At 53.8% G+C, this 25,413-nt stretch overlaps 1 long non-coding RNA gene across 1 annotated transcript in view; it reads right to left on the bottom strand.

Moving 5' to 3' along the window:
• The window catches only part of LOC132237366 (uncharacterized), a 109,033-nt gene extending 103,309 nt beyond the window's left edge, over positions 1 to 5,724 (bottom strand). Inside the window, exon 1 of the long non-coding RNA XR_009453517.1 lies at positions 5,427 to 5,724. This is a non-coding gene — a long non-coding RNA (uncharacterized LOC132237366). The remainder of the gene's footprint in view (positions 1 to 5,426) is intronic.
• Between the last annotated feature and the right edge of the window lie 19,689 nt (positions 5,725 to 25,413).

Here is a 25,413-nt window from a genome sequence, read left to right as displayed (position 1 = left end):
GGAGGAGAGCAGAGTAGGGGCATGTCCTGATGGCCGGAGTAAGAATATGGGGCTTTGCCTGAGGGCAGCGGATTTCAGCAAGATAAAGTGTGCTGTGATACATTTTGTAGCAAAGAGAATGAGTCCAGGGAGGCAGGAAGATGGGAGACACGCAGGGGAGGGCCTGTTACCCCGAGAGGCAGGAGGGAGAGGGGTCCAGGCAAGGGCAAAAGGAACAGGGCAAGGAGCAGGGTTCACGGAGTCCTCAAAGGATCAGCAGCTCAGACTCCATTTCCCTTTCTCTCACCTGGGTCTTCTGCTGGCCTCTCAGGCCATGGCCTGCCAGCCCTTTCCTTCCTCCTGGGTGCTCTCCTCTTCCTTCTTATTTTTTAAGATATATTTTTATTGATTTCAGAGAGGAAAGGAGAGGGAGAGAGAGACAGAAACATCAATAATGAGAGAGAATCATTGATCAGCTGCCTCCTGCACGCTGCACACTGGGGATCAAGCCCGAAGAAACCCAGGCATGTGCCCTGACCGGGAATTGAACCATGACCTCCTGGTTCATAGGTTGATGCTTGACCACTGAGCCACACTGGCTGGGCTCATCTTCCTTCTGAGGCCGCAGCTTCTTTGAACATCTTCCCACCCTTCCGGGGCCCCCTTGAGTGTACACGAGTGTGTGCCTCCAGCGGGCATCATCCGCATGGACACCCCTCAGCTCTGTGGCCCTGGCAGGAGGACCCCTGACCCCGACACAGATGCTGGGGCACACGTCCAGGTGAGTACAGAGCCTGGTCTGATTTGTTCACCCAAAACCCCGGCACCCAGGGGTGCCCAGTAGACATTTGTTGGGTGGAAGGATGTGGCAGAGGCAGGTGCCGCAAGGCCTCTCCAAGAAGGACTAGCTGCCCAGTGGCAAGGAGCGTGGTGAGCCCGTGGTTCCACTGGTTAGCCTCTTTGGGGACCCCCGGCTGGGGCGAGGGTGAGGAGAGTGAGGTGCCCGGCTCTCAGGACTGCGCAAGCACCTCCTTCCATTCTGTGCTCCGTGCATCGCTCTCGCCGCTCTCTGGCCTGGCCTTGCGGGCTGGTGGCCGAGTACGGCAGTGGGTCCGGGGCCTTGTCATTTCGACTCCGCTCAGCCAGGGCTCCTGCATGGGCAGTCTGTGCTCTGGAGTTCTCCGTTGGGCAGGTAGAGAACTGTCAGATCTGCCCAATCTTGCTCCTGCCTGTTTCCCTGCCAGGAAGTCACTTCTCAGTGGCCCTGTCCGTGCCTAACCTCAGCCCGGCAGCAGCTTCCCAGAGAACCTGACCTGACAGACAGGCGCAGCCAGATTACAAAGGAATCCACACCCCTGTGAGCGCCGACACTCCGTCCCCGAGCCCAGCGCCCGCATAAAGGTGCTCAAGGAATCCCTGAGGCCCTGGCTGGTCTGGCTCAGTGGATCGTGTCGGCCGGCGGACTGAAGGGTCCCGGGTTTGATTCCGGTTAAGGGCCCATGCCCGGGTTGCAGGCTCCATCCCCAGTAGGGAGGCAGCCGATCAATGATTCTCTCTCATTGATGTTTCTATCTCTCTCTCCCTCTCGGAAATCAATAAAAATATATTTAAAAAAAAAAGAAAAAGAAAAAGAGATCCCTGAGGGTGACCGAGTGGGGAGGAGATTCCTGGATGTCCGAGCATCTGCTGGGAGGCCAGTGAGTGTCTGTGCGAAACTTGCTGGATGCCTCCAGTTGGAGTTGCCACGGCGCTGGGAAGGAATAATGGGGCGGAAAGAGCGATTTCCACGGTTTAGTCTCAGAGAGTTTATGCTTTTAGGTGAGATGAGGCCACGCGGGTTATTTGAAGGCCAATCCTTTGCTTTTGGCAGAGACGATGTCAGAGCAGTGTGCAAACCCTGGCTTATCTTAAGGTGAGCAATTGGCAGCTGCACAGAACCATGTTTTCGCCGGGCAGAGTGAGGCGGAGGAGAGGAGTGGGCAGGTCCATGGCGTTGGACTGTCACACCAGATGCCCTCAGGCAAATCTCCTCCATCTCTGAGCCTCAGTTTCCCCAACTGTAAAGTGGGATCTGGGAATGACCTGTCCAGGGGGCTCAGGATTCACAAGACAGGAATGTAAAGAGTCCATTATGGATTCTGGCCCTGAGCGGAGTGGCAGCCACTCTTATCATCAACGAATGCCGGCCAAAACCTTTTAAAACATGGAGTCGCTGGGCCAGGAGGTGTCCTTGGTGGCAACTAGCCTAACTGCCTATGCAGACCGGGTCGGACAGAGCCGCCTCATTTGGAGGATAAGCGAGGACTCCAATTCTGAGGCCGCAGCAAACAGGGACGCGAGCTGGGCCAGGGTCCCGGGAGACAGGAACAAGCTGGCAGGGTCAAGGGCGCTGAGCATCCTCAGGGTCTCAGCCCCAGCAGAGCCCGGGGCGAGTGTGAAAGTCCGTCTGCCCTTCAGGATTAGGGTTTGGTCAGTGTTCCAGGATATTCGCGTCAGTCAGCCTTAGGGATGCTACCTGCAGACGCTCTGCCCACAGCCCTGCCTTCTGGGGGTGCCCCGAGGGCTTCTTAGAAAGAAGGCTGCTCCCTTCCAGGAAGCAGAGGTTGCATATACAGCCTGTGCACAGCCTCCTGTTCTGTGAAATTCACATCCGTGTATGGAATAAAGATTAGAAGGAGGCACATTGAAGTATTTCTCACCACCCTTTTTTTCACGGGGGGAGTGGGATAATGAGCGACTTACATTTTCTCCGTGGCTTGAGGGCGTCGCGGGTGGAGGGTGGAGTGGAGGAAGTTGACAAAGATTTAAAAATGTATTGTCCTCAGAGTCCATTCAACTTGGGGATGAGGTTCTAGCCTCGGCATTTGGCATTTTCCGATGAGCGAGGATCCACCACCAGCATATGGTTTCTAGGACACAGTGAAAGAGACCCTTTCAGGCGGGGAGTGGGTGGCCCTGGAAGCCTGAAGGATCATCTGACTCTCACTTATCCTTCTTTCCCACACAAGGAGGGAAACATGGAGATGAAGGTCCCATCCGCCCCAGCGCAGTGCTCAGGCGGGTTGGAAGCTCGGAGACAGCCTATGGCAAGAGGTCCCTGCACTCTACCACCAGGCCCAGCTCCTCACTCTGGGGAGGAAGGGTCTGGACACCAAGGCTTTTGATAATCTGCTAGTTTGTGTGTGGCACTCTCACACTTCCAGGCAAACCTTCTTGTTTATCCCTAGGTGACCTTTAATGACTTTGCTGGTTCCAAGCCTTACATATCCCCAACTCGTCTTCTCTCACCTCCGTCCCTACTTGTAGGTTTCCTTCACTGCACGGTTCTTGGCAAAGCATGCTGGCTATTAATTCACACTACAGTGTAAAGGACCCCCGCTCCATATTACCACTCATTAAACAAGAGATTAATAAGAGCAGCTTTACAATGGAATTGACGCTCTGCAGAAGTAAGCCAGAACCCAGAACTGGAATCAGAAGGTCTGGGTTTAAGTGTTGTCGTTGCCTCTAAATCATTGGCTAACTTTGGGCAAGCTGCGCTCTCTCTGAGCCTCAGATTCCTCACCTGTGGAAGCATAACAGGCCCTAAAAATTGCCTTTTTTTTTTTTTCCAAATCAGTTCACAAGATATTCTTTTCTCTCTATTACCTGATTTTCACACAGAACTCATGGTTACCTTGGCAGAAAGCTCTATTATTCTGACTGGCCTTGCAAAGCCCAGCTCAGTAATCCCTTCCCCAGGAAACCCCTCCCCCCAGCCCGGGTTAATCAGTCCATCTCAGGCTGCCCGGACTCTGCACCTGGCACTGGCTCTTGCCACTCACCCCCTGCCTGGCATCAAGGGCAGTGACCTCTCATTGTCCCTTTGGCTCCCCAGGGCCTGGCCCCCAGTAGGCCCCCAGTGGCTGTTCCAGTGACATTGAATGACACCAACTCATCGGATTCTGTCTTCCCCCGTGTTCCTCAGCTCCCCCTGCAGGGCCTCTTCCAGAAACCCGGAAGGTGGGTGGTTGTGTCTTCACGGGTCTCTGATAACAGTGCTGGGCAGGAGAAATCTAAGCGGGAGACCGGGGCCCCCTCTGTAGAGGTTGTCACCCTAACACCCCACAAACACAGCTGGTTCAAACACCAAAGAACTTGCAAGTGGCTTGCCCTGCCCTTGGCCAAATATCATATTACAAATGCCCGGCCCAGGGCTGGCACCCGGGAGGCAGGTCTCTGATGTCAAATGCTAGTTCCTTACCTGCCGCCCCCCCCACCCCCCCGCACCTCCTGCCCACCACCCCTGCCCCCCACTTCCTTCGAAGGTGAAGGTAAGAAACAGGTTTCCAATAAGTGCCTCTGTGATGCCGAGTGAGGGGTCCCACCCCACCCAGTACCCCCTGGACCTAGGCCACTGTGCCATGTATGCCAGTCGGTTTCTCGCTCTCAGAGCCTGGGTGCCCTTCTGGAGGAGTTGGAGAGGCTGGGGCGGGGGTGGCAGCAGCGGCGTCACTACAGTGTGGGGACAAAGAGCAGGGACCTGAAGCCGGGCAGTCCCCGAGCCACCTTAGCAGAAGTGCCACCGGGCCTCGCAGGGCCCCCATGGCCTCCTCCTGTGAAATGGGGATTATCAGAGTCCTCCTTGGGTTGGTGAGAGGCTTAGGTGAGAAAATATTTATGAGGCGACAGGCAGAGCGACCTGGAACAGTAATCCCTGTGTTCATCTCCAAACACTGCTGCCATTGTGGCCATAGGAAAACCGGGCAGGACCCTCCAGAGCAGCCTCGGCCAGGGCTGCTGGTCTGGAGCGAGCCGGGAGTCGCCCTGGCAGTGGAAGGGCACCTGGGCAGCCATGCCCTTGCGCTGCCCGCGGCTGGAATGTCCTGGGTGCTTGCATAAGGTCGGGATGAAGATCCAGGTGGCTCGGTGTTGTGCAAAGCACAGCTTTCCCCGGGCCTCAGAATTGCAAACCTTGGCCAGGCCTTCCTGGTGACGAATGTGCCCACCCTGGGTGGAGCCGGTCAGCCACAGCCACGGCCTGCGGCCCCACCCTGTTCTCTGGAGTGAGAAGAGAACGGCGTGTCTCCTTTGGGTGTTAGCCTGGCCCAGAGCCCAGGGTCCAGGTACAAGGGTGCAGGGTCCAGCAGACCCTGGTGGGAGCCCTGGCTGTGTGCCTGGCGCGCTGTGCGCCCTTGGGCAGTCCCCGCCCCCTCTCGGGGCCTCAGTGTCAGCTCATTTCTAAGGCCCCTTTCAGCTCAGGGAGCGTCTGCTTCCCACCCTCCCAGGAAAGGGCTGTGGGGCTGGCTGACCTCTTGCTTCCACCGAGAAAACTGAGCTTGGGTTCTAGTTTCATTCATTCACTCATTCATTCACTCACTCACTCATTTGTGTTTTCCTAAGGGCTGGGCCCACCCATTCTGCTGCAGTTCCAACTCCTGTCCTTGAAGCTTGAGGGTCTAGATGACAAGAAACAACACATGCCCTCACATACTCCCATCAGATGACAGCACTTGCCCAGGGAAACCAAGACAGAGGGGTGAGGGCTGCTCTGAGGAGCAGGTGGGGCTGAAAGAGGGCAGGCTGGGTACACTGGAGGGAGAGGGGGGCCTCTCAGGTGGGGGGACACGGTGTGGGCCTGAAAGGGCAAAAGTCAGAAGCCCTGGACGGGGCGTGACCCCCGCAGACTGTCCTCCAGAGTGCTGCTTCTGTGCATGGGCTGGGGATCCAGGGTCTGGCTGGGCGGTGGGGGCTCCTCTGCCGCCAGGCTTTGGTCCTGCCCCCACCCCCACCCCCGCCCCGCCCGCTCCATCAGCGGTTTCAGTGGCTGCGGTGACCTGACCGGCTGGGAGCGGCCGCCCGTGTGGACGAGACTGTCGGCTGCGGGCCTGTGTCAATAGCGGCCTTTCTCTCCAGCTGCCTGTCAGCCGCCCTCACTGGGGAGCTGTGATTTTCCGACGGCTGAGTCACTCAGGGAAGGCGATACAGGAGGCCGTAGATTAGAAGCGTTTCAGTTCCTGACACTTCCCATTCCGTTTACAGGAAATGGCAGCACAGCGAGAGTCCTGTGGGAGCTGGGCAGGAGGCTCGCAGGGCGAGCGCAGCAAGGTGCCCCACGAAGCCAGGGGTCCCAGGCACAGCCATGGTCTCCCTGGCAGGCACGGGCTCCCTGAGGACAGGGTGTGTGTCCCTATCCTGTCAGGAATTTCTCCTACTTTTGTGCCAAGCCCCCTGCTGTCCAGGCCTCTGGGGTAGTGTTCAGAGATGCTGTTAAACCCACTGCCAGGCATGGACCAGATGGCCTGGTGTCCCCTCCTGGGGTTTCTCTAGATGGCAGGACATGAGGCCTGTCATTCCCTGTGGTGCTCTCTGCTCCTCTCTCCCTTTCCTTTCTCCTGGTCAGATCACCAGGGGCTCAGCCCTTCCTCACCTCAGGCCCTCATCCCTCAGCACGCCATTCCCACCCAGTCCTGTGGGCCTTGCTTAACCCCTGGCCGCTCCGGTACTCATTGACCAGGGAGCAAAGGTGGCAGGACTGGGCACTGCTGGCGAAACCAGAGACCAAACAGATGGACTGGATGGCTGACCGAAGTCCAGCTGGGCTCGTGCGGCCCCGTCCTCAGGGGGAGCCGAGGCAGAGAGAACTGGCCCTGGCCGAGTCCCCGGGGTTGATAACAGGAAGGACCTGCTAGTAATTGGTCCAAACTGGGAAAGCGGACATCAACCAGTGAGCGGTCGGCCACCCTTCCCACCGTCCCTCACCTGTCGATGACTCTGAGGTCACTGCCCTCGGAGCAGCTCTGCAAGGTGACTCCGTGTGACCTGCAGCCCCTCCCACACACAGCGGTTCCTGGCAGCAGCAGCAGCAACTGTGTGCAGGGCCTGTCCTTCAGGCCTCGGGGTTTAGAGGGGTTTAGAGAATGTGGGTCTTTCTCAGCTTTTCCCTGCAAGGGGTGCCCACAGGGGCCACACTGCATTCTCCTGAGGGCCTTGGCTCAAAACAGCCAACTAGCAGCCCTAGTAAAATCTAGTGTTCTCTCTTTCCTTTTTTTAATCCTCACCTGAGGATATTTTTTTCCATTGATTTTTAGAGAAAGTGGAAGGGAGAAGAGACAGAGAGAAATGCGGATGTGAGAGAGACACATCAATTGGTTGCCTCCCACATGCCCCCGATCAGGGCCAGGAGCCTGCAACTGAGGCATGTGCCCTTGACCGGAATCCAACCAGGAACCCTTCGGTCTGCAGGCCGATGTTCTATCCGCTGAGCCAACTGGTTAGGGCTACAGTCTTCTCTTTACCTAAAACCCGCACATAGAGTTTGCATTCCAGTTCATCATACGCTTCATACAAAAATAATATTGTTCCCCGCACATTCTTTGGGTCAAATGGATGTTGCAGGAAGATGGGGCCCATTTATCCTGTGGCTTTGTCGCCCCGGGCACAATGGTGCCAGTGGTGGGAGCCCAGAGTAAGTGGCACAGGGGCTCAGGGGCCTCAGAATTAGTCCTAGTGCAGAATCACCCCCCCCCCCCCCCGTCCAAGCTGTATAAGAAGGCTCTCCATCCTTCCTGTCCCCCCTTCCCCAGGAATTCCAGGTGAGGGTCAGTGGTCACGGCCACCTGTGGGGGTGGGAGAAGGGCCTCCTGTGTGCAGAGAGCTGGGCCGCTCCCTCCCGAGGGCTGCTTGGCTCTTCTCCCCGGGAGAGACGGGCGGGGCATCTCAGCCAGGGACCAGCGGGTTAATGAACCCGTGGACACTGGGGGTGTCGCCACATTCGGTCTCAGCACACCTTGTCCTAATCATGGGCCCAGCCATCTGACAGGCGTGTGCATGGAGACCGATGGCTCTGTCTGAGGCTGTAAGGGTGCCATCCTGGCAGAAGCTGTGAGAGTCTGTGGACTGCCTCTTCCCTCATCCCCATGCCAACCAGCCCCAGACCCAAATATTTCTGACTCCCGAATGCTTCTCAAATCCATTTTCTTTTCCCCAGTTTTATTGAGGTATAGTTGACATAACATATAGTTGTGTATGTTAAAGGTATACAGCATAGCCCTAGCTGGTTTGGCTCAGTGGATAGAGCCTTGGCCTGGGGACTGAAGGGTCCCGGGTTTGATTCTGGTCAAGGGCCTGTGCCTGGGTTGTGGGTTTGATCCCCAGTGGGGGGCATGCAGGAGGCAGCCAATCAGTGATTCTCTCTCATCATTGATGTTTTTATCTCTCTCTCCTCCCTTCCTCTCTGAAAGTAACAAAAATATTTAGAAAAAAAAGGTATACAGCCTAATGACCTGAATTTCACATACTGTGAAATGATCTCCACAATAAGTTTAGTTAACTTTCATCATCTCATATAGATACAATTTTTTTAAAGAAGTGTTTTTTTTCTTGTGATGAGAACTGTTAGGATCTACTTTTTTTGGTTAATCCTCACTCGAGGATAATTTTCCCCCCGTTGATTTTTAGAGAGAGTAGAAGAGAGGGAAGAGAAAGAGAGAGAGAGAGAGACAGAAAGAGAGAGAGAGAGAGAGAAAGAGAGAGAGAGAGAGAGAGAGAGAGAGAGAGAGAGAGAGAGAGAGAGAAACATCGATGTGAGAGAGACACATTGATCGGTTGCCTCCTACACACGCCCTGACCCCGGCCTGGATCAGGACTGCAACCCAGGTAAATGGCCTTGATCAGGAATTGAACCTGGACCCTTTGGTCCACGGACAGATGCTCTAACCACTGAACCACTGGCCAGGCAGGATCTACATTCTTAACAACTTTCAAATATACCCCATAGCAGTGTTAGCTGTAGTTATCATGTTGCACATGACACCTCCCGTCTTTATTTAACTCATAACTGGAAGTTTGTATCTTTGATCACCTTTATCCAAACCTCCTGCCTCTGGTCACCACCAATCTGATCTCTTGTTCTATGTCCCCGTATCCCCCAAAGATTCCACATAGAAGGGGATCACATAGTCTTTGTACTTCTTGCTGACTTCTTTCACTCAGCAGAATGTTCTCCAGTTCCATTTACTTCTTTTTCATGGCTGGATAATATTCCATTATAGGTGTATATATGTGTATCTATGTATATATGAATATTTCTTTATCCATTTCACCCATTAATGGAGACTTAGTTGCTTCCATAGCTTGGCTGTTGTAAGTAATGCTGCTAGGAACTGGGTAAGCTTATCTGTCCAGCACAGTGTTTCTGTTTCCTTTGGATGTAGCCCCAGAAGTGAATTTGCTGGATCATATAGTTGCTTTTTCATTTTTTGAGGAACCTCCATAATGGTTTCCAGAGCGGCTGCACCATTTTACGATCCTACGGACAGTGCACGAAGGCTCCCTTTTCTCCACGTCCTCATCAGCGTTTACCTCTCTTCTTCTGATGATAGCCATTTGAACAGGTGTGAGGTGGTATTTCCCTGTGGCTTTGATTTCATTTCCCCGATGACTAGTGATATTGAGCACCTTTTCAGCACCTGTTGGCCATTCATATATCTTGTTTGGAAAAATGTCTATTCAGGTCCTTTGCCCATTTTTAAAATTGGATTGTTTGGGGTGTTTTTTTTTTTTTTTGCTATTGAGTTGCTTAGTTTTGTTTTGTTTTTAAATATATTTTGGATACTAACTCCTTATCACATATATGATTTACAAATATGTTTTCCTATTTTGTAGGTGATATTTTTATTATGTTGACTCATTTTTCAAAGTAATCTTTGAATCTTATCTCAAAATCTTATCTCATTCTTTTGCTTAAAACCCTTGGCTGGAGCGTCATCCCATACACCAAAGGGTTACGGGTTCAATTCCCAGTCAGGGTGAGTCCCGGAGGCAACCGGTTGATGTTTCTCTCTTACATCGAGGCTTCTCTCTCTTTTCTTTTTCTCTCTGTAAAAATCAATAGAACATACCCTTGGGTGAGGATTCAAAAAGAAAAACTACAGAGAGATACCACTTCATACCCATTAAGAAAGCTACTATATAAAAAGAAACCCAAAAGACAACTATTGGCAAGGGTGTGGATAAATGGGAACCCTGATGCACCATTAGTGAATGTATCGATGGTACATTGGTTGTGGAAAACAGTATGACGGTTCCTACAAAAATTAAAAATAGAGCTACCATCTGATCCAGCAATTCCACTTCTGGGTATTGACCCAAAAGAATTGAAAGCAGGGCCTTGAAAAGGTATCTGTACACCTGCGTTCGTAGCTGCATTGTTCACAACAGCTACAGCGTGGAAGCAACCCGAGTGTCCCTAGATGGAGAAGCCAACTGTGGTGTGTACTCACAATGCGATATTACTCAGCCTGACAAAGGAAGGGAACTCTGCAACATGCTACAACAAAGATGACCCTTGAGGGCCTGGTGCGAAGTGAGCATGCCAGTCACAAACAGACAAACACTGCATGATTCCGCTTCTATGAAGTACTCAGCAGTCACATTATAGAGGCAGAAAGTGGAGTGGTGGTTGCCAGGGGGTGGTAGGAGGGGTGGAATGGGGTTATTGTTTCATGGGCATAGAGTTACAGATCTACAAGATGAAAAAGTTATAGGGAGGGATGGTTGCACAGCATTGTAATGTATTTAATGCCACTGAGTTCTACACTTAAAACGATTAAGATGGTAAATTGTATGTTGTGTGTATTTTACCACAGTAAAAATGTGAAAGCCTTAGCCGGCTTGGCTCAGTGGATAGAGGTTCAGCCTGCAGACAGAAGGGTCCCAGGTTCGATTCCTGTCAAGGGCACGTACCTTGGTTGTAAGCTCTTGGTTGTAAGCTCCTCCCCTGAGCCAGGAGCACGTGCAGGAGGTAACCAATCAATGTGTTTCTCTCACGTCGAAATTTCTCTCTGTCTTCCCCTCTCTCTTCCACTCTCCCTAAAAATCAATGGAAAAACACCCTCGGGTGAGGATTTAAAATAAATAAACAAATAAATAAATAAGTAAGTAAAAATCAATAAAAACATATATTTTTTTAAAAAGTGAAAAACAAACAAACCCACAAACAGGACTCTCTCCACTTCCAAGATGAATTGTATTTTCAAAAAAGGATCACAATCATATTTCTTTCCCATACACTCTTCCAGAAGAGATGGGGTCTGTTTCCCTGTTTCCTCATCCCATTGGAACTGAGTGAGTCTGTGAGTGCTGGCGGGGGCGTCGGGGGCGGGGGGGGGGGCGGGCAGGAAACTGCATGGCTTCCCAGGCTGGGCTGCAGGGGCAGCCCAGCTCCTCCCTCTCTGTGCTCTCCCTCGACAAGCAGCCAGCATGTTGTGAGAAAGCCGAGGCCACATGAAGGCGTGCTAGGCCTCAGCCAACAGCAAACCTCAGATACCAGACACAGGTGAGTGACTGCAAATAATGCACCCAGTCCTCAAGCCCCAGCTGATGCCGGTGGAGCGGAGCTGTCCCCACTGAGCCCTGCCTGAGTCGTAGCTTTGCGAGTGACATAAATGTGCTCCTTTTAAGCCACTACGTTTTTTGGAATGTTTTGTTACACAGCCATAGTAACTAGGCTCCCAGCCCCCAGCCCTTCCTTGACTCAAAAAACATAAGAAAGGAGGAGAGGTTGAGAGGAGGTGACAGAAGAAGACAGGTTAATGAATATATTATCCTTTCACCCCATTCCAGGAGGCACTTAAAATAGAGATTGAGTTATAAAGAAATAAGGAACTTTGCAATTCTTGCTGATACAAGATTGTAGGCGGAAACCTCTCCTTCTACACAGACCTGGGATGCCTGTTGACATGTTTGTGTCCTTGATCCCATGTCTGTCGTTGTCATTGTCTGGGTCCTGTGACTCCTCAGACCCACGACCATCCTGTTACAGAGCAGATCCCCAATAAATATGCGTCAGTGAGTCAATGAATGATGGTGAACGAGTGAAACCTAATGCCCATTGTGCGGTTTTCATAGAGGTCTTGGTCATTTTTTCAGAGAATATTCATGTCAAGGCAGGCTGAGAGACGGATTCTGTTTATAAATGAGGGCGCTGAGGTCCAGAGTGGGGCAGTGACTGTCCCGAGGCCTGGTGTCCGGCGGTGGCAGAGACGATCCAGCACTCAGTCCCTCGGTGGCCAGCCTATGCTCTGCCCACCGCCAGGCCAGTCGGACCCTGGAAAGGATGGGCTTGGGTGGTTTCACCCTCCCAGTTATGCCCTGCCCCTGAGTTTACTGGCCGGGTTGGTCCTGGCCCCTCAAGGGCAAATGGCAGATGCAGAGAGACCACCAGAAAGGGAGCCCTTGTGGGCTGGTGACGGGGACCCGGAGGAGGTGCTGTGGAGGAGTATCGGACGCATAGTAGGTGCTCCATCAACATTTGTTGAGTTGAATTGAATTGAAATAAACATCCAAATAAATACATAATGTAGACAAAGAAGAGGCCAGGTAATAAATCTCACAAGTTCAGTGACTGAAAGTCAGGGTGACCCGATCATAAATTCCTAACCGAGGAGGTCATGGAGTGGTGGGTGGTCACACCCCAGGCCTATAAAAAGATGATCTTTGCCTTAAGCAAGTGCTGTCTGTGTTCTTGTGCATCTAGGTTAGCACACCTTTAAAAAGCCAGGGTAATCCTCGTTCCAAATCCCCAGAGGCATAACCACCCCAGGAGCACATAGTCTTGTCCAAACGTATGGAAAGAACTTCGAAATCATCATTCCCCAGAGCAGCTGAGATCTTGCTTCCTGGCATGTCATCAGTTTGGCTCCAATAAACTTTTTTTTGGAAATTAAATATATTTTTATTGATTTCAGAGAGGAAGGGAGAGGGAGAGAGAGATAGAAACATCCATGATGAGGGAGATTCATCAATCAGCTGCCTCCTGTAAGCCCCACACTGGGGAATGAGCCCCGTAACCCAGGCCTTGACCGAAATCAAACCATGACCTCCTGGTTCATAGGTAAATGCTCAACCACTGAGCAACACTGGCTGGGCTGGCTCCAATAAACTCTTATAAAAATTCTCTACAGGTTTGGATGTTCTTATATCTACAATAATTACAAACTTGTATGGTGAGTGCTGATAAAAGGTTTCGGGAAGATGGGAGAGCATTGGAAAGGGTCATGCCTTCCTTCTGTGAGGCCTCTGAGGAGATGGCATTTGAGCTGAGCACTGCCAGGTGGGAGGAGTTGAGGTGAGGGTGGAGTGAGAGAAAGCCTGCATGGTATTCTAGGCAGAGGAAATGGTGGCAGAGAACCAGGCTCGACTGAGGAAGCAAGACAAGGTCAATATGGCTAAGTGTAACAGAAGAAGACAGTTTATGACAATGACAGCGATGACAAGACTAATGAGGTCAGCAGAGGCCAGACCAGGGGACCTGGGCACTTTGCCATCTAGCTAAAAGACTACATTTCCCAGCTCCCCTTGAAGTGAGATGTGGTCATGTGACTAACTTCTAGCCAGTGAAGCACATGTGTTGCCTGCTCTTTAAAATAATCTCTTTGCAAGGGCTGAGGAGTGTGGAGCTTCTCTTCTCCCCTAGTCCCTCCAGTGGAATGTAGGCCACGTGGCTGGAGTTAGCGGGGCCAGCTGGAACCATGAGATGATGCGAACATGATGATCATGACTGCTTAGCTTCAGGAGCTCAAAGAGAAATATGGTTTGGGGATAAACATTCGAGATAGGTCAAGCTGTCGTTGGCTGTTGGAATCTTGGCAGGCACTTGATAGTCCAGGGGGATATGTGGAATGAGAAAGAAGATGGCCTGGGGAGAGCTTGGGGAAAACCAACATTTATAGAAATTGAGCTGGCTGGGCGTCTAGGATTTGAGTCCAGTCAAGGGCTCCAGTCCCTATCAGCCCTGTTAGAGGAGCTCCAGTATCTTGCCCTGGAACTCCCTTATCTGCAAACGACAGGACTCCTCGGGGATGGAATGCTCCCCAAGGGCTGACTGCTGAGGCTAAGCACGGGCTGAGCGAATTGGAGCCTTTAGCCCCACAGACTTCATGGCCACAGGTCACCACTGTAGACGGTGCAGCAATTCCTCTGCCTGAATATCTCTAAGGATTTGTGCAAATCGATCCACTCCCTCCCCAGCTGTCCTACATTTGAGTAACTGTTCCTCAGAAGTGACCCTTTGCCTGACAAAGAGGATCAATTGTCCTCCTCCGTTTCAGAGAGGAAGGAAGAAAAGAAAGAAGGAAGAGGGGAAGGAGGAAGAAAAGAAGGGGAAGAAAGAAGGAAGGAGAAGGCCCTGGCCGGTGTGGCTCAGTTGGTTGCCCCAGGCACTGGAAGGTGGTGGGCTGGATTCTCTCTCTCTCTCTCTCTCTCTCTCTCATCCCGTTGCTATCTCTCTCCCTTCCTCCCTCTCTAAAAAATCAATTAAAAAAAAAAAAGAAAGAAGGAGGAAAGAAGGAAAAAATTAAAGACAGACAGGCTACCCTGGTACCCCTCAGAGGGCTGGCGAGGTGGGCAGGAAGAAGTCCAGGAGAGCGCAGCCCCAGCGATGCCACGCTCCCGAGAGGGGCACGAGGTGAGGCTGGGCGTGTAGCTGGTGCTCTGACCCGACCATCTGTGTCCCCTCCAAAGCCATTCCCACCCACGGCGATGGCAGGAAGAAGCGAGGGCTTGGGTGTTTGTTGGCTGGGCCACGAGGGGAGAGCCTGTGTGAGCGGGGACTGCTCCCTTAGAAAAGAGGCCCAGCAACCTCCCTCCCCTCCCCACGAGGACTCAGGGAGACGATGGCTCTCCGTGGCCCAGGAAGCCGGCCTCACCGGACAGCAGCAGCTTGGTGCCAGCCTCCCAGCCTCCAGAACTGAGGAGTGAGGCCTGTCGAGTCCAAGTCGCCCAGTGGGTGGTGCTTTGTTACAGCAGCCGGAGCTAGGGTTCGTGCGTGGACTTAGCAACACGCAGGTCTGTCCTCCCTAAGGGACACTTTGGGGTCAGATTGCACACTGGAGTTGGGTGCATGAGAGAGAGAGATCTCATGTACCCAACACAAAATGTCAGGAGACCAAAAGACTTGATTCCAGGACGGTGTGAACCTCCCCCGCTTCTCACCCCAAAGTACATCCGGAGGCTGAGGCCACAGCTACACGGTTCTCTGCCACCCCTTTGAGGAATCTCCTGGGGAAAAGGCAGAGCTGTTCCCATCCGAAGGAGAGCCCGTCTGTACCAATGAAGCTAAGTTCGGGGGCGGGGCAGCCCCTGCGCGGCCCACTCTTCCTCCCGGTCCTCACGGAGCACAGCACCCCGAGGACAGGTGTCAGGGTCCTGGCGCCTGAGGACAAGTGCTTAGAAGTAGGAAGATTGAGGCCCCAGAGGTTAAGTGACCTGGCCAGGGCCCCAGAGCTCCTAGGAGTACAACTGGGATCCAGACAAGGTCTGGCCAGGCTCCTGTTCTGAAACCAGGGGGTCTCAGAGGATGCTTCCCGGCCGGCAGCTTCGGCATAAGCACTTGTCAGAAAAGTAATTGTCCTGCCTGGCCGGTGTGGCTCCAGGGATTAAGCGTCAACCTGTGAACTGGGAGGAGGTCACGGTTTGACTCCTGGTCAGGGCACATGACCAGGTTGCAGGATTGATCCCCAGTGGAGGGGGGTGGTGGCGGGGTGGGGGGAGCGGGGAGGAAATGGGGGGGGGGGAAGAGACAGCCGATCAGGGAGTCTCTCTCATCATTGATGTTTCTATCTCTCTCTCCCTCTCCCTTCTTCTCTGAAATATATATAAAAGTAATTGTCCTAAAATTCACACACTGGGGGTCAGGGGCAGCACCCTGTGTTTGGACAAGCACTCTAGGGAATACTAAGTACACCATCCAAACTCTCCAAGCCAAACCTGAGAACGTGCACACTGGCCCTCAGCTCCTCTCTCCTAGACAAGTGCACCTGTGGAGAGGGATTGAACCCTGGCCAGACTCAAGCTTCAGTCTCCTCCCTCCCTCCGCTCCCCCGAACTTAGCTTCATTGGTACAGGCAGGCTTTCCTTCGGGTGGGGGATGGCCCTGCCTTTTCCCCAGGAGACGCCTCAAAGGGGTGGCAGAGAGGGTCTAGCTGTGGCCTCAGCCCCTGGACATAGTTTGGGGTGAGAAGGGGGGAAGTTGACACCATCTTGGAATCAAGTCTTTCGGTCTCCTGACATTTTGTGTTGGATGCGTGAGATTGCTCTCTCTCTCCCCGTCTCTCTCCCACTGTCCAATGCACGCTTGCTTTTAAGAGGGAGTTGGGGGCTGGGAGTCTATGCACACGCTTTGGGGAGTTTAGCCATTTCCGCTTCCCCCCCATGGGCAGGGGGTAACGATGATAATGACAATAACTTGCGTCACTCGGAGCCAGTCCAACTACTAAGCTCTTTATATGCATTAACCATTCAAGCCTCACAACCTTGCGAGGGAGGTACTGTCATTATCCCGTGTTAAATGGAGAACCTGAGGCACAGAGAGGGTAAGCAACGTGCCCACGGTCACACAGCCAGTAAGCAGGAGAGCTGAGCTCTGAACCCAGAGCAGGTGTCCATGCTCCTGGCTGCTGAGCTACTTCAGCCTCCAGATAATAATGAAGATGGCAGTGGGGCTTTTTCTACTCCAGGCCCTGTAGACAGCGCTCCACGTAGAAAAACGTGGGATGTTCTTACCATTGCGACGAGTGAGCTATTTCCAGCTGACCCGTGGCCTTGGTGGGTTAAACAGTTGTGGTTTGGGTTATTTTTTTATGACTGAGCTTGCATGCGTGCGTGTGTGAATGCGTGCGTCTCACCAGGAGAAGTGGGAAAGGCCAGGCCAGAGACTGTTGCTCTTCCCATGTTCTAAAATGGACCTGCACATTGCACTTGTGGTTGCTGGAGGAAAATAAACCAATCCCCTACCAGTCAAAACAACAATATTTGCGCAGTTCTGGTAATAATCACTAGGACCCGCTCTTTCTCTGGCTTCCTGGCGGCACCTTGCCCTCGGCTCACTCTCACTCCCAGAGCCCCCGCAGCCTTCCGTGCATGAAGCTCATGTTCCTGGGCTCACAGCAGTTCCTGGCTGGCTCAGGGCTTGCCTCCTCCGGGAAGCCTTCCCAGGTGGCTCATGCCTCCACTCCGGGCAGGACTCAGCACTTGAGCCCTCCGTGCGACCTCATTGTCCCTCTCTTCCTTTGAGCTCAGTGACGCAGGGCGCCATGGTTCTCCCTCTACTCCTGTGACTGAGCCTCCTGTCTCCTGTCCTCCTCTTCTGAGTTCAAGTTCTCCCCTTCTCTTCTTCCTCTTTTCCCTTATTTCTCATTCCTTGTCCTTTCTTTCCCTTCCCTTTCCTTCTCCTTCCTTCTATCTTTTTTTTAAAAAAAAATATTTTTATGGATTTCAGAGAGGAAGGGAGAGGGAGAGGGAGAGAGAGAGAGAAACATCAATGATAAGAGAGAATCATTGATTGGCTGCCTCCTGCATGTCCACATTGGGGATCGAGTCCACAACCCAGGCATATGCCCTGACCAAGAATCGAACTGTGACCTCCTGGCTCACAGGTTGACGCTCAACCACAGAGCCACGCTGGCCGGGCACCTCCCTTCTCTCTTCTTCACACTCCTTTCTACCCCACCCATTCCTGCCTCTCTGCCTTAGCTCTGAGGTTCTTCCACCTGGTCTGCCCTCCCTCCTCCTCGCCCGTCCACCAGAGACCAGCTCAGGTCCTCGGGCCTTGATCCAGCCTTTCCTGATGACCACAGGTCTGACTATAGCCCCCCTCCTCTGTCTGTCCACAGCTCTCCACCATCCAGCCAGCCCTACCAGCTCAAGCATTTGAGTCCCTCTCCATTTACCTGTCACGCATTTAAACATGTACTGTGCACCCCCAGGTGCAAAGCCTGCCTCCTCCTTGCCTGGAAGCTCTCACTCCTGCTTCAAAGCTCACCCAGACATTACCTTCTCCTGCCTTGACCCCTCTCCCACAGCCGGGCAGGCGTCCCCTGTGTTCCCATGGCTCCTGCACACGGAAGCGAGGCTAACACAAAAGGCAGATGCTGGCAGTGCCCGGCCGCTCAGCTCTCAGCATTCCCGCTGCTCTGCAGGCTCCCATGCCCCATGCCTGGGGTTAGCATCTCCCGACTTAGTGAGCAGGCCCTGGCCAGTGAGGAATGGGATTTGGGGACCATATTCCCCAGCTCCTCGCCCCTCAGGGGGTAACTGGGAGGCATGGTCCCACCCCAGGCTTCCAGAGTTCTGCGGTGAGATGGGGCCCAGTTCCCCACAGCTGCTCCTCACCCCTCTCCGCGGTCCTTGTCTTCCCTTTGCTGCTTTTCTTCCTATTTGGTGCTTCTTGGGGCCACTTTCTCAGTAAACGGCGTATAGGCAAGTCCCGTCCATGACCTGCTTCTGGAAACGTGAATGGAGGTGAATCGTGTAGGACTTAATCTGTCTCCGGTGCTTTCTCAGTTCTGAATTTTTTAAAAAATATATTTTTATGGATTTCAGAGAGGAAGGGAGAGGGAGAGAGAGAGGGAGAGGAACATCAATGATAAAAGAGAATCATTGATCGGCGGCTTCCCACACACCCTCCACTGGGGATGGAGCCCACAATCAGGGAAGGGGCCCTGACTGGGAATCGAACCTCCTGGTTCCTAGGACAGTGCTCAACACCCGAGCCACACCGGCCGGGCTCAGTTCGGAATTTGCAGGAGTCCGTTTCCCCTGCACAGCAGCCTCCCTCACGGGGTGGAGATTGCCGGTGTCATTTCCATGTCTCCTCTGAGAAAGCGGAGGCCCCGGCGGTTAGCAGTGTGGACAGCTGTCCCACCTTCCTGGGACTGAGGCGTTTCCTGGACGTGGGACTTGCCCAGGACAGTCTGGGGAACACTGGGCCCAGCTGGTCACCCAGAGGGGAAGGGCCTGCCTCTGGTCCCCAGGAGTGAGTGGGGGTGAGAGGGCATGAGCTCTGGGGCACATTTCCCATGGTTTGAGGAGATGCCTGCTGCTGATTGAGCTGGACGTGGGGGGTAATAAGGAGATGAGTGAGGGAGACGCAGCCCTGCACCGGGAGCACCTCGTCCGATGGGGGAGACGCGGGTTCCGACAGCCCAGACAAGGTTTAGGGGAGCCCTTTCCCTGCCCTCAAGCTGCTGCCCCAGCCAGACAAGAGCGACGGGTCTGGGTCTCAGTGTTCTCAGGGCTAGACCGGCCCCTCCGGGACCAGGCACTGGGCTGGCCCCTCCACACTGGGCTGCATTGGATCCGGGCCAGCAGGGGGAGGCGGGAGATCGATGGGCTGGGTGCTGGGATCAGTCGGGTCCTTGCAGGGAGCAGCTGGTACCGTCCAGGGCTTCATTGCAGAGTGTGGGCAGGTCTATGCCAGGGTGACTCCCAGGGAGCAGCCGCAGTGGGGAGTCGGTACCACCCTGAGGCCTCTGGACAAGGGGGCGCTCTCACTAGAACGCAGCCCATACTGCTCCCCTGGGAGGGCCCGGGACAGGCACTGTGCGCTCAGGCAAGGGAGGAGGCCACTGGCAAAGCCGGGGCTGCAGGGCAAGGGGGCGAGTGCCCTGGCCTCTCTCCCAGCCTCCGTCCCATCACTCTCCCTCTTGGGCCCTAATCAAGTCAGAAGCGAAAGGAGCCTGGGTGACTCAGTCCCTGTCCCCCTCCCGAGGGTTCCGAGGGAGTCTGAAAGTGGAGGGAGCAGAGATGAATAATCACTGTGAGGCAAGGCTCACACCCACTCCTCTGGCGCCTCCCCCAGGGCACGACCTGACCCCAGAGGCCTGGCCAGTGGGCGGGGGAGAGGCCCCTCCAACACACACCCTGGCCCTCTCACTGCCCAGGCTGCCCTGGCCTCCCTCCTGGAGCTCTGGCACATTCATTCCTCCCATCCCCACCTCACTTCCTGCCCACCCCCCCACCCCCCCAAGTCCACTGGAGGCCAAAGAGCAGGCGGGTCCAGGAGGTCTCCTCAGAGGAAGAGGTGCAAAAAGGTGGGGGTGGGGGAGAGCTCAGTCCTAGAAGAAGGGAGGGGAACAAACCTTTCTGAACCCGATTTTGTCCTGGATACGACACGGGCGCTTTCTCATCCATTACTCACGCCCCCATGTCCATCCAACATTCCTGAGGGTGACATCAGGGTTTCCAATTTAGGGACGCGGAGACAGGCTCAGCGTGGTTTTGTGGCTTCTCAAATGTTGCACAGCAAGTGGGAGAGTCAGGATACAGACGCATGTCTGCCTGAGTCCAGGGAAGAATAAATGAGTAAAAGTTGGTCTGAGATGTGGAGAAGCTGGAATGTGGGCAGAGGCTGAACAGGATCCTAACCCCAGGGCCAGGCGGGGGGGTGGGGGGGCAGGGGGGACGGGGGGGTGGTCAGTGGCTGGTGGGAGCCAGTGTGAGTGGTTTCATTTTCCCATTTCTGAAGACTGTGCAGTGGGGTGGGGAGCATCCTTGGCTCCCCGCAGGGCCATAAGTGGGGTGGTGGGGTGGGGACACCCAGCTTCAGTTGCCCTTCCTGCCTCCAGGCCTTGGTCTACCTTGGGTCCAGGAGGGATTGGAGAGATTTGTGACTGGAGAGGAGACTCTGTGAGTCTTGAGCAAAGACCCTAGGAGGGGCCCAGAGGCCTCAGAGGAGGGAGACAATTCTAACTGGAGATGAGTTGCAGTGGGAAAGGCAGGTAGGAGATAGAGCAGCGGTTCTCAACCTGTGGGTCGCGACCCCTTTGGGGGTTGAATGACCCTCTCACAGGTGTTGCCTAAGACCACTGGAAAACACATATATAATTACATATTGTTTTTGTGATTCATCACTATGCTTTAATTATGTTCAATTTGTAACAATGAAATTGAGGGTCACCACAACATGAGGAACTGTATTAAAGGGTCGCGGCATTAGGAAGGTTGAGAACCACTGAGATAAAGGCTCCAACGCTGTGTATGGGGGAGGGGAGAGGTCAGTGGGGTCAGGGCCAGGCCCAGCACTGTGTGTGTGTGGGGTGGGGCTGGGGGGGGGGCAGAGAGGGTGATTTAGGGAGGGCGGAGGGGGTGACTTCAGGGCAGTGCTCTCTGGGCCCTGGGCCCAGGGGTGGGGACACGGTGAGGTAAGGATCCAAGGGAATTGGAGATGGGGGTGTCTCAGCATTGCTGTTGCCCCAGACTGAGGAGCCCTCTGGCTCCCAGAGTTCAGTCCTTCTCTGGTCTGACGCCTAAAATAAATGGTCACCCCTCCCCCCGCTAGGCCTTCAGGATTGGAGGGGCCCTGCGGAACTGTGTGTGTGTGTGTGTGTGTGTGTGTGTGTGTGTGTGTGTGTGTACAAGAGCAGGCATCCTTGGATCCAAGTGCTTAAGGCAGCTCCCAGGAGAGGGGTGGGGCCGGGAACTGCCCTCCCTGAGATGTGGTCAGCGAGAACAATCCAGACGAAAGCCGAGGGAGTAGCCGTAAAGCTCAGACTCCCTGAATCTAGCCTCCTCCTCTGCAGTCGAGGAGGCACAGGGCCGGGGGAGGCTGGTCCAGGTCACACGGGGCTTAGCGGTGTCTCCTGCCCCCCAGGGCGCTCGTCTTCCTCCAGAGGCCCGGCGGCCCGCAGGGACAGGTGACCTTTGGCCCGAACGTCCACCAAAAACCTTCCCTCATCTTCAAACAGCATTGAAAATAACGGCTGCTCTCCCACAGCGCTGAGGGGAGAGGTAAATTACTTAGTGAAGGTAAAGAGCTTAGAACAGTGCCTGATACATAACAAGCTCCCAATAAATGGTAGGCAGTGATGGTGATGTGGTGATGATGATAAAAGATGCCACTGTTTGAAAGGACACCCTCAGGGGACACGGGGTCTGAGTTGGCCCTGGCTGCTCTGAAGCCACCGAGCTGGGCAGCCCGTTGGGAGGCGGCGCTGGTTGAGGGGCTGCCTGCCCCTGGGTGCCGGTGCCATGGGTGCCATGGGAGCAGCAGTGGCCCTAGTTTGCCAACTCCACACACACTTCCCGGTCTGTGCCAGGAGGGCCCCCTGTGACTCATGTCCAGACCCTCATCCAGTCCTGCATCACCGCTGGCTCAGCCCCGTCTGCCTGGCCGTCTCAGGCCCCCAGAGGGGCCAGCAGAGGGGCCAGCAGAGATACCGCCTGCCACAGGGCCGCCTGCCCTGCCTGCTCCTGCCTCGCCTGGGGTGGGTGTGAGTCTCCAGCAGCTGAAATGCACACTGCCTCCTCTGGGCTGGGGCACACTCCTCGGGTACCTCACACACTCACTTCACACACTCACTCACTTAAGCCTGGGAGACCAGCCTGCTCTTAGCTCCATTTGGAGAGGAGAAAACTGGAGACCTTAAGTGATTTGCCCAGGGTCACAGAGATGGGGAGCCAGGCAGGCTGGCTCCAGACTCCGCACCCCTAACAGCCACACTCGACTGTCCTGAGGGGACCCCTTTCCTTCCCCCTTAGGCCTCGGGGGACTGGCCGAGGCTGTGTGAACGAATGCAATGAACGCCTTGGTTCCTGGCCGGCACCCATAGGACAGCTTTCCCAGGCTGCCCTTGTCATGTCATCACCATCCCACCCCTCCCTCTCGCCGGTGGGGGAAAGCGCTCCCTGCCCGCTTTGTTCTGTGGTTTCTGTCCAGAGGTGGAGTCTCTGTTCTTGTCCCTTCCCAGACTCAGGCCTCTCCAGGTAGCTCCAAACACGCTTCTTATGATCTCCCCGCCCCCCTCCACGCCCCCCACTATTCACCTATCCCTCCCCACTTTGTGGGGTTTTAAGACAGTTGCAGCGGCTCTTCTCATTGGCTGTGGAGCAGACATCTGCAAGGAACTGGCCAATCAGAAGCCTTCCTCTGTCCCACCCCCAGCACTGCAGGTTGGTTCCCTCTGGGGCAGGCATTCTGAACAGAGTAGGGGTGTGCACAGGGCGAAGGGTTTGATGGGGAACAGGGACCCTGTCTAGAGAGGCCAGGCACGAGGAGAACGTGCTCAAGGTGAGCTGGGACACAGAGGCCAACCCAGCACACGGGCCTCTCTCTCCCCCGGCCTTGAATGACGAGGTCCTCTTTCTGGAGTGTGTTACATACAAAGAACGCCACACCCATACCTTCAGCGAGCTCTTCCTCACCTCCGGTTACCTCTGCGCAGCCTGTGGGCCGTAGGCAGTGGGCATGGGCCTTGTTACTCACTGGTGTTTGTCCCTGGTCCTGGCCTTAGTCCCACGTAGGCCCAGGCCAGATGGCACAAGCTTTGTCCACAGCCCAGTTCAGGAGGGCCTTGATGCTAAAGGGTTTGCCCGCAGGAGCCCCCGGTCCCTGTGATGCTATCTGTAGGACGGTGGACGGGAGCAGAGACCAGGAATCCAGCTGCCCAGGTAACGCTCAGGTGCTGGCTGGGTTTGGGGACCCGGGTGTGGTGCGGAACACACCATTATGTTCCGATTGGTAGCCATCCTGGGTGAGATGGAAATGCTCAAGTAAGATGCTCTGCAAACAGAAGTGACCTCTGCAAACCCCACCAGGCTTTGCAATCTGTGGTCGGAGCCTTCCCAGGCAGTGGGGCCGGGGGAGGCAGGAGGACCCCACGGGTCTGCTCCTGGCTTTTCTGTGGTGTGAGTGAACGACTGAGCTTGGAGCCGCAGCCCCACTGGGACCAAGCACCTGCTGGCTGTACCAGCAGGGAGAGTGCTCAGCAAATCTTGAACGAGTTCACCTGGACGGTCTGTGGAGGTGGAGGGCCATACTCCAGCCCTCAGTCCACTCCCTCCACCAGCCCTGGGCACTCACTGGGAGGAGGTGGTTTCCTGAGCATGCTCCCATTTCCAATGCTGCCTTTATCCCTGGGTATGTGTGTGACAATTAAATCAGTTTTATTTGTGTCAGAGAAACCCCCCAAAAAGTGTTTCAAATAAGATAGCATTTATTTCTCTATCATATGGGTGACGTCCGGTGGTATTTAGTCCAGGTTTGTTATGGTGCTCTGTAACCATCAGGGATCCAAGCTCTTCCTATTTTACTGGGCCACCTATATCAAACATGGCCTCTACCTCATGGTGCAGTGGGCTGCCAGAGCTGCAGCCACGATACCAGCATTGCAGCCAGCTAAAAAAATGAAGTGAGGCCCTGGCCGGTTTGGCTCAGTGGAGAGAGCGCTGGCCCTCGGACTGAAAGGTCTCGGGTTTGATTCCGGTCCAGGGCACATTGCAGGCTCAATTAGGAGGCAAACAATCCCTGTTTCTCTCTTCCCCTCACTTCCACTCTCTCTAAAAAATCATTGGAAAAATATCCTTGGGTGAGGATTAACAAACAAACAAACAAACAAACAAAAAACACACACAAAGTGGGGCCCTGGCCAGGTGGCTTAGTTGGTTGGAGCATCGTCCATATACCAAAAAGATGATGCGTTTGATTCCTGGTCAGCGCACATACCTAGGTTTTGGATTCAATTCCTAGTCAGGGGTTGTGCAAAAGGCAACCAATCGATGTTTCTCTCTTTCTCTCTCTCTAAAATCAATAAAAACATATCCTTAGGTGAGGGTTTAAAAAAAAGGCATATGAAAACATGCTCAAGTCACTAATCATCCGAGAGATGCAAATCAAAATGACAATGAGGTACCATCTCACACCTGTCAGAATGGCTATTATCAACAAATCAACAAATGACAAATGCTGGCAAGGATTCGGAGGAAAAGGAACTCTCCTGCAGTGCTGGAGGGAATGCAGACTGGTGCAGCCATTGTGGAAAACAGTATGGAGTTTCCTCAAAAAACTAAAAATGGAACTCCCATTTGACCCAGTAATCCCACTTCTAGGAATATATCCTAAGAAACCAGAAACACCAATTAGAAAGGACATATGCTCCCCTATGTTCATAGCAGCACAATTTACCATAGCTAAGATCTGGAAAGAGATCTAAGTGCCCATCAGTGGATGAATGGATTAGAAAACTGTGGTACATCTACACGATGGAATACTATGCTGCGGTAAAAAAGAAGGAACTCTTACCATTCGCAACAGCATGGATAGACCTGGAGAGAAGTATATTAAGCAAAATAAGCCAGTGGGAGAAAGATAAATATCACATGATCTCACTCATTTGTGGAATATAATGAATAACATAAATTGATGAACTAAAATAGATCCAGTGACCGGGAAGAATCAAACAAATCGCCAGACCTCAGAAGGAAGGCAGGGGCAAGGGCGGAGGCGGGGAAGAGATCAACCAAAGGACTTGTATGCATGCATATGGGCATGGCCCATGGACACAGACAGTAGGGGTATGATGGCATGTGCTGGGGGTGGGAACGGCAGGGAGAGATCAATGGGGGGGGAAAGGAGACACATGTAACACTTTAAACAATAAAGAATTTTTTAAAAAAGGAATTGGGGAAGGACACAAAAGACCCAGCCTTCAAGCCGATGCTTTATTTTATGGTCTGATTAAAACAAGGGTAGATTAACAGGTATACAAATGTTCTTGTTTTGGCAACACTTGCTGCACCTCCCACAGCCCATTAGCTTCTTAGGAAGGAATTAGGGAGGGCTACAAGGTCAGGCTTGATTATGCTAGGAGAGCCCTGCCCTCCAGGCTGGGACTTGTTTGT

The sequence above is a fragment of the Myotis daubentonii genome, chromosome 6 (assembly GCF_963259705.1).
Source record: "Myotis daubentonii chromosome 6, mMyoDau2.1, whole genome shotgun sequence".
Classification (NCBI taxonomy): Eukaryota; Metazoa; Chordata; class Mammalia; order Chiroptera; family Vespertilionidae; genus Myotis; species Myotis daubentonii.
This window is presented reverse-complemented; position numbering and strand designations above follow the sequence as displayed.